Raw genomic sequence first — 9,907 nt, 5'->3', positions numbered from 1 at the left:
GCTGTCGCTATTGCGATAGGGGATGATGGATTGATTTAAGCTTGACGTGGTATTAAATGTTCTCTGGGATATTTTTTGGAGAGAGTTTTGAAATTTTCCGGTTGGGCTGTGGAGAGTATCGATTGATGGCGGTTGGCTACCGTTTGTTTTACTGATTGGTTTAACCGATGCAAAATATGACTTAACCCAAAATCCATAAAGTCCGTCATTTCAATACGAACATTTTAGCCGCTATTTGCGGTGATTTTCCAATAAGAGCTTCCGTTTATTTGTGGAACAATTACCCGGGGTCTATGAGCTCGGTATCCATTCCGTGAATGTTATTTGTAATCTACACAATTGTCCTTATCCGCTGAACTACATTTACCAGAAAAGTTTATTCTAATACAGAATTGAAACACAAAGAACAAGATTAAGAAGATTAGGTCTTAAGATTTTTTTCTGGTTTTGGTTGAAAAATGTATATTGTGATTACTATAATTTAGATAAAGTCAAGCTAATTACATATGTTTATTCATGTAAGACTTTTTGTGGATTCATGTAAGGCATTCGGCTAGATCGTGAGCGTCGTTCCAAAAAATGTGATATTGAGAAAAAGTACTGTAAGTTTTTTTTTCAAGTTCCAAATTTTAATAAATTTCAATGATCCTACACATCATCATCTTGCTATGGCATGTAGAAATAGAGATTATTCTTTTCGTTCTTCTTTGCGGTTGCATCCTCTTTTGTGTTGTTGCGTTTCCACTTAGATATCACTTCCTGCATTTCAGATTTCCTTTAACCTTCAACATCCAATTTGCGAAAGGATACTTAAAATATACATGAAATCAAAACGCTTACAATTGACTGAATGTGACAAAGTTCACAGAAAAGGTAATGTTCATTTTGCAGGAAAATTAATACCAAAAAGGCAGCCTATTTATGGCAACGGTGATGATGCCTTGCAGATCAATATCGGCTTCAACTTCGAGCATCTACTGGTCAGGTTACAGTAGGAAAGTGTGTCACTGTTGGTTTACTTATCAACAAATCCTTTTTTCGGATTTGCTTTTCCAATAATGCGGAACTATTGTTGACAACAAAACTTTATCAAATCAGTTTTCTGTCTGTGTAAACACAAAACCTTATTAAAATCGGTTTACTGTCTGTCTTTTTTTTCGAGGAGGTGGAAATCTTCAAAAGACACTGGCCTGGACACGCCAGCGTGTGGGATTCTTACCTACTAAAACCACCCCCGACTCTCCCCTATAGTCAACTCGTCGATTAATATGAGACGCAGGGTCAAGATTTTCTTTCTGGTCAAGATGACTACTTCGGTTTTTTTTCCAGCGCAAGGCTGAAACCATGAGCAGTCATCCATCCGCTTAATATGCCAAGTCTGCTTTGCGCCTGTTCAACAGTGCGTCCGGCAGCAAGTGCCGCAACGTCGTCTGCATAGTCGACCAGGCGCGACTCTTTGGACATAGGTCCGGCTCTAGGATGGATCCCTGTGCTAACCTGGCGTGATTTCCATCCTCCTCTGGCCCTCTAGCGTCTCATAGAGAAGGGCGGGGTCTTTCAGATAATCCCTCAATATCCGCAAGAGTGTGAGTTTTCTAGTGTGCCTAGCATATCTGTCCATCTCACGGAATTAAAGGCATTTTTGACATCAAGCTTTATCAGAGGCACTATCCGTCGGCTTTGTGCCTCGGCTTGATGAGCCGCGTCCATGACTTCCATAACACCCCGAATTGCCTTCGGCATAAGTGCCCGGCAGCGCGGATTGCTTCAGTGAGTCTACCCCTGATGAGCCTTTCAAGCACTTTCCCAGCATCCACAGCGGTTGGTATGGAGACGGCAGCTCCGGGTTTCCTTTTCCCTTGCTGATTAGCGCGAGTCTCGCTTCAGTACATCAACAAGGAAAAATCCTTCAAGTAAGCGTTGAAAGCTCCAAGTAGCAAGTTTGACCGTTGGCGGAACATCAGTTTTTAAACTTCCGCCGGGATATCATCTGACTTGGCACCTTGTTTCTTTTTCATGGTGAGATCCGCTTCTTTGAGCTCTGTAATTGTAAAAAGGCGGGAATCCTCGACGCTTTACGCGCTATTGACATCAACCCGTACGGGATGTCTGGGGAATAATGCCCGTGTCCACCTGGGCGGTATTTAGTATGTAGGGCTTCCGCACAGCCCCGATTTTCCGGGTGACAAGCTTAATAGTGAAGTCCCCACGGGTCTTGATTCACTTCTTTGACTAGGTTCTGCCAGCGGTAAGCTTTGCTTTTATTTAGCGCGCTGGCTTTATGGCGCATGCCTCCTCGTTGGCGTGTAAACGTTGTGGCAACCGGCGGAGCTTATGAAACTCCCTCCGAAGGTAGGCAATTTCTGCCGTCCACCAGTACATAGAAACACCGGATCCAGCCAAAGCCATTCCTTCGGCTTTGGGCCAGAGCGCTAAGTCTAACGTCGTCCTGAACCCAATTGGCAGCGATATCCGATAAGTCGAGATGCCATGAAGTCGGGTCCCTGTTTCGATATTGCTCGCTGATTAGCACTAGATTAGCCTTTACCTTCGCAGCGCTGGTAACTGGTTACACTTCGGTGCATGTTAATTTGTAGAATGCGGATCATGCTATTCGTGCCCTAGTCCTTTCTAATTTCGCTCTAAAGATTGGACATCGAACCGAGCCCGCAGCGTGTGCGACGCTCTCACCAAACCTGCCGAGATCCCTACAGAGAACGCCACGTTCAGTGCAGGTTTTCGTTTCACCTACCTGACTGCATCTCCGCCATGCTGTCCTCCGGTCCGGTCCCTTGCAAGTTGCTGACGTGTGTCCATAGTCCAGACATCTGTAGCACTTGATGGGAATTATCCGCATTCGTACCCTGCATACTATCCATCCAATTTTGATTTTCTCGTTGTTAAGGAGTTTATTCGCATATTGTTCGGGGACTTCCATCACGCCCAGTTTTTTGCCTCGAGCATTCACAGATTCCTATCCGGGCATTGGTTTTCTCTAGACATTCCATTTCGACCTTTTCTGTGAGGCAGTCAAAATCTTCGATTTCTAGAGAGCACATAGGCTCCAGATTAGAAACCAGAGCCTTCTCCCCCTGTAACCCCTTGACCGCTTCACAGAACGTACTCTTGCTAGTTCTCTTCGGAACGACGAGGACCCCGCCACCCTTCTTTTTCTGTATGGAAGACACCTCTGCTCCGTTGTTTTCGGGTTTCATCCTGTAGCGTTTCCTCGTCTTTTCTGCTACTGGCTTTTGCTTTGTAGCCTCTTTGTTTTTGGACAGACAGGTCGCTGGCGGCGTAGCCAGTTGTTTCCTTTTATCCTTCTTCGACTTCTTTTTTTGGGCCCTGGAAAGTACTTTGATAGTCTCTTTCAGGAACGTCGTTCTCTTTCCGCTTTTTCCCAAGTTCGCTTTACAGTGGGCTATCTGCGGTCCGTTTGGCGCTGGCGATATTCTCAGCGGGAAGTGCGGCTGCTTCTGCTTTCCAAGCTGCTCTCCACGTTCGCCTGTAGAATTAGATGCGGTTCAGTAGTTCCTCCAGTTTCATCAGCCCGTTTGCCACGCCTTTGCTAACGTTCCTTTGGAGGAACTTTGCCGAGCGCATACGCTTCACCGCGGCCGTGCATTTCCTGATGAGCTTTTCCTTTTCGGCTCTAGCTAGGATGGTCGACTGCATCTCTGCTCGGTTTGTGTCCGAACCCACCTACTCAGGACTAGCGATTTTGTCTCGGCAGGGCCACTAAAGGGTATTGGAGTTGTCGTCCCTGCACCGTCAGTCGCGCCACTTGGTAAGGTTTCCTTTTTAATTGGGCGTCCCGGCGTCCTATCGCATTTTTGTACTGCACCCGATCGCAGTCAGCTCTTCCTCCTTCTCTGCTATTTCGTCGTTTTTAAGGTTTTGTGTAAACACAAAACCTTATTAAAATCGGTTTACTGGCTGTCTGTCTGTCTGTCCGTCACACGCGTTTTTCTCGCAGACGGCTATAGTGATTGGCACCAAATTTGGTAGAAAGGTGGGAACTGTGAACGCTCACGCATATAGTGAGTTACATCCTTTTACATCGAATTTAAGGGGGGGTCCCCATACATGCAAAAGGGGGGTGTAAATTTTTTTTTCATCAAGTATAGTCATGTGGGGTATCAAATTAAAGGCCTCGGTTAGTACTTTTCGAAGCCGGTCTTAGTTTTGACATTTTTTGAAAAGGTGGGAGTGCGGGGGGTTGAAAGTGGTCATTTTTTTAACGAACCCATTCTCAGAAACTACCAAACCGAAAAATCTGAAAAAAATCAGGGAGCTGCCACTATATGGTGCCTAGGCTCTGAAATACCCTCCATACCGGTACCTGTTAAAAAAAAGTTAATAATAGTACATTACTAGAATTTTTAGTAATTGACAGGAAACTCCCCCCCCCTTAAGTTCACTCTAGAATCACAAAATTTTGCAACAATGTAGGCTATAGCATGATCCTGCCAAATTTGGTGACAATCGCACTATTACTAACAAAGTTATACTAGGTTGAAGCTGTCGCTCCTCAGCAAATTCAAGACTATGAATGTCAATATCACTTGAAAGTGGATATTTTTACGTAATATATGCATATTTTATGTGCTACATACTAATGAGACAAATGCACACTCAAATCTCTTTATAAAAGAAATACTCAAAACCTTTCATACCTGAAGCGCTGAGCTTCCGGTTTCCCGACTTGTTTTTTGTTTGTCTAGATTTAATCACCATGGAAAATTCACCAGCGCATCGTATGCAAAGGAACAAGCCGTAATAGTTAGAGACGGGGGTGTCTTCGGGGATATAGCCCTTACACCAGTTCCCTGAGACCTGACCTACGCTTAGCTGAACTCGGAACTCACGGACGGATGAGCCCTTGCTTGGGGCAACGCGGTCTACTAACATCGGTTCAATGCATACTACCCCTGGCTTCTGATACACGTAACAACTACTACCTTGGCAGAGCTAGGCTCATATCACGCCATCGACGTCGACAGAGAGCTAAAGGCTCCGGGGATTCCCAGTGTGTCCCGACGTGTACCGCCTATTCGAGGCTTTCTCAAGACTTCTACCTAGGATGCAGGTATACTGCCAGTTAGAGGGTTAGAACTACTTACTCGAGCACCTCGGGGACGTCACTCCCTGTATCGTAAGCGATCCGTTTAAGTTCGCTGACGACGCCTGAGAGTAGGTGGAAATATTGAGACACTGGATTGGGTATGTCAGTGTGTAGAATTTTTACCCACTAAAATCATAACCAACTTCACCTCTACCTCTGCTGCCTGGAGCCATCGTAAGGTTTTACCTCATGGGGCGCAGTTAACTCACTCTGGCTTAGCTTCCTTTTTTCTTTAAGCAGGGCCCGTAGACGAGCTTTCCTGGTCTCCTCTACTTTTCGGAGTTTGCTCTGGATAGATGCGATTATGGAGTTGATCGCATCTCAGTTTAAATCTGTGCACGTTCTGGTGATATCTTCGGGGTTCTTCGTCTGTGATAAGAGAGAGATTGGCATCGCGTTGTATATGTTTGCCATTTCATCTCCCAAGATGTCAATCGGCATCATTCCTGAGATGACGAACGCTGCATCACCTGAGAGGCCTGCAGGCAGACCACACTCTCAGCGTTGTGCTCCTATAGACCGCACTCAGTTTGTTGGCATTAACTAAAATCTGCAACAAGCTCACCACCGTGGCTAAAAGCAATCTAGAAGTATATTGTGGCCCTTCCACGTTCAGCATCATCCTTGCTAGGGCTACACTTGCAATGGGTGCTTTGTCGCAAACATACTGCACGTGTTGCTTACAACTGAGCTTCCCGTCTATCGTCACTCTCAAGTATGTACAGGATCTTCTTCTCTTTCTTCAGTCGTTGTCCCGCTCACAAGCGAGACTCGCTGTGATTGGTTTTGCCATTTGGTTCTATCAAAAGGCTGATCTGGATGCAATCGTGAGGCTTTCAAATCCCCATTCAGTGTATTAAGCTACCGTTGGTTCGGCTGGCCTTTTGGTCGCTTTGATTGCTTCGCCTGAGTAGAATTCTGCATCTTCGAGATACTTTGCGAAAATTACCAGTGTTATGTCGTCGGCGTAAATCATCACCGTGACTTCCTCCGGAAGCACCGTTGTACATGATGGGTGGAATGGGCCCAATACGCAGCTTTGCGGGATATTTGCGGAGATAACGTATTCTTGGGGTGCGTCATCAGTGTCATACTTGAGCTTCCTTACTACTAAATAACTAACTAGGCATGGTAATGGATTGAGTCACAAGAGCAGCTTTTTTTTGCAGAGGCCCTTGCTTTATTAGATTGATCTAGCCACACCTCTATAAAGGGATGATCATCCAAAGCTTTTACAGACCAGCCTGGCATTTTTCTCTGCTTCGGGCATATTGGTTCCCTGTCCTGTGGCTCTCCTCATAGTTCAAAGAGGACGCACCAGGACATACCACGTACCAGTGCAGGGCTGGCAGGGGTCAAATCTACAACCGAATCAGACGCCCTTGTTTACATCATCTTCGTTAGTCAGAATTACATCTAACTGCACAAGAGCTTCCAATAAACTACACCCTCTTGTATTTGCCGAGAACAAGATTTCCTCGAATTCGAACAGTGTCAAACTTGTTGGGGTGTAGCAACTGTATATAACATATACACCACTTATTTCCGCCCACACAAACCCCAGTGTATTGTGTGGCTTGTCGATTGCACGCCCATATTGCCGCTCCAACAGTCTGCTGCTGCTGCTGTTCAATATGGGTAGAATTTCGTCCATCGCTATCAAGCGGAACACTGGGGAGGTGGCGTTACCCTGAGGCGTACCTCTGCTCACAGCTCTGGTCAAGTGGCTGCCTTTTAGATCAGATTGGCTTATTCTATTTCTAAACATGGATAATATCCAATGCTTTCAATATCTCTTCAAACCTATACTCATTAAGGCTTCCTTGATGGCGTTGATACTAACGTTGTTGAATGCTCCCTCTATATCCAGGAAGGTAGCTAGAGCATATTGCTTCATACTATAGTGATCCCTCAACAGTGCTAATAATCTCGTGAAGAGCGCTCTCTGGGGATTTGCCTTTGAGGTAGTCGTGTTGAAAATCCGAGAAGCGCATTTTGTTCATAATCATCCTTAATTATATGTTCAGGTCGTGCTGTATGGTCGACAACACGAAAGAGGTGCGTCTGATTGGTTGAAGGTCCTTTGTGGGCTCATTGCCGCGCCTGCTCGCTGTCGGTATAAAAACTTCTTATACGTTTCTCCGGTATATCTCTTCAATCCATGTGCAGCTCTTTCCTGCTGTCCCTGTAGCATGACTGGCATTTTCCCTTCTGGCCCCAGAGGTTTATATACGGGGAAGCTATATATAGCCAAGGCGATGTTATCCTCGGTAATTACCGATTTGGTAATTTGATATGGCTGAGACTGCATAGTCTTCAGGCAAGCCTCTGACTCACAGTCCTCCTCGATGGCGAAGAAGTGCGTCTGAACCAGCAACTCCAATGTCATACAAGAAGATTCCATCCTGGAGCCTTCCGACTTTTTAAAAAGGGATGGGCTGTTATGTTGCTAGGTCAGAATCTTTCTGAGTCTCGCATAGTCTCTGGTGCTTCGAATGTTGGTAGTGTTGATGGCGGACTTGTACCTCTTCAGACAGTCCTTGTATGGTTGTCAACATTTGTGTCTGTGCTAGATGTTGAAGATCTCCTTGGCCAGCTTCTTGAGGCTGAACACCACGGTGGCAATGTCTTCTTATTGTATTTATCATGGCACGTGCCTCTGAAGCTAGTTTTGAATGTCTTTTCTAGAGTCCTGACCTTTGATCCCAACTCGTCTGTCATTCCAATGTTGCCAAATTGCACACTTGACAGTTTGTTCTTCATAACTTGATCAAAATGAAGTGGTTGCAACGAGATTTAGACTCAAAAGTATCCAACTGTGACCTGAGAAGGATATCTGGTCAGATATTCTCCAGTTCTCCATCCTAAAAGCCCTATTGTTGGTTAGTAGTGTGAGATCAAGGACCTCCTCTCAATTGTCACAGTTCTCCGGGGGGGTTTTGTTAATAATAAAATGAAAGAGAGAATCACATCTTTCGTTGATTTCGCAGCCGTCCCAAAGTGCAATGCCTTGCATGCATTGCCTGCTTATCAGCATGGTGGCCTTCTTTGCTGCGATAGTTGACGTTCAATGTTGCAATTCTTCTGGTGCAGCTGGTTGACCGTGAACCTTGTGAGCTGAATACAGGTTCTCCACTCCCGCCTGCCCGAGTTTGACACCGAAAAGCGTGCGAATATAAATTCTTGGTCTATGCCGTTCAGTGTCTCTTGCTCTACTATGGATTAAATTGTTATGTTTCTTTTGAAGCCCTCTGATGGTTCGGTCTCGTTTTACCCAGGACTCCTGTGGTAATCATCCGATCACAGCAGGGCTGGGTATCTCATCATCTCATCGGGATGATCTCGAGCTTTTACCTTCCCAGGTGTCGCTGATCTTAGCGACGCACGAATACTGCTTTTTACGCAACAAGCGTTGAGGCTATGCACTCTGCGTTTGCGAGACAAGTTTAGAAATATAAGCTTTACAAACGTTCACGCCCTTACAGAGGGGACTGCAGAGTAGGAGAAGGATACCTTCTACGAGGGAGTTGAGCGGACCCACGAAGCCTGTAGTCAGGTAGGGACGGAGTCCGTATTCAGGCGATACGTCGGCTCCTATAGCTTACATAGGGATACCAATGATAACGGACTGCGGATTATTCAGTTAGCAGTATCGCACGAAATGGTTGTTGGAAGTACTTGGTTTGCGCGGAAAGCGGTTCGCAAGCACCTTGATGAATGTCAGAACATATAGGGGGGCCAATATAGACTCGGACCACTATTTCGGTGGCATAGTGCTCCGAGCTCGAATTACGACACCACCTACAATCCTCTCTGACAATTAGGTGAGAGTGAATACCGAAGCTACTCACAACACAGCCCTGCGCAACACCTATAAGGGCGAAGTGGATGCCGCAATAACCGCAGTCAACAGAGATCCAGGAGATGAAGCACCAACAAATGATCTCCACAACCACCTGAAGAACGTTACCATTTATTTATTTATTTATTTAATTAACGGACAACAAACAGAGAAAATTCCAATTAATTATTGTCCTCAGGAGGAGGAGAAAGAAAAAAACTTATCCTACGTATAAAACTACTTAAAGTAGGGAAGTTAAAAGGACTAAGCTGTTTTGCATTATAATTTCGGCAAAGCCTGGGAATCGGGGAATGAAAGTAGACTTCGAGTTCTGCGAAGGGCACGTTGAAAATGTCTGCGCTACGTGTGTTATAAGACGCAGGACGGCAGGTGATCTCGTCACCGGCGGAGCAGTCCATCAAACCCGAGGAAAGTTTAAAGAATGTGCATACATCCAGATAGGATCTACGCTGTTGTAGGAAGGGAAGGTTCAGAAAGCGGAGGCGGGAGGGGTAATCCACACGAGGGAAGCTTTTCTTAAAGAAGAGGGTACGGGTGAATTTACGTTGCACATTTTCAAGGGCAAGACAATCACAGTTACGGGAGGGTGACCAGATCACGGAGGAATACTCGAGGGTATTCCTCACGAGGGAATTGAAGAGAGCTAAGGAGGGTTGGATGGAGTCAAAATCAGAGGAGGAGCGAAGAATAAAGCCTGACAATTTTGCTGCTCGATTGATGACATTGAGGCAATGGGTGTCAAAGCGGAGCTTATTATCGAAAGTGACTCCGAAGTCTTGAGTGGAATTTAAACACGATAAGGAATGTCCGTTAAGCGAGTAGGAGAAAGAAGTGGGTGAGGATTTTAGGGAGTAGCACATAGAGTGACACTTTCTGACGTTTAGCGCTAAACCATTAGTCGAGCACCAACGAACCAGAGT

Source organism: Hermetia illucens, chromosome 2, assembly GCF_905115235.1.
Source record: "Hermetia illucens chromosome 2, iHerIll2.2.curated.20191125, whole genome shotgun sequence".
Lineage (NCBI taxonomy): Eukaryota > Metazoa > Arthropoda > Insecta > Diptera > Stratiomyidae > Hermetia > Hermetia illucens.
Note: the sequence above shows the minus strand (reverse complement) of the source record.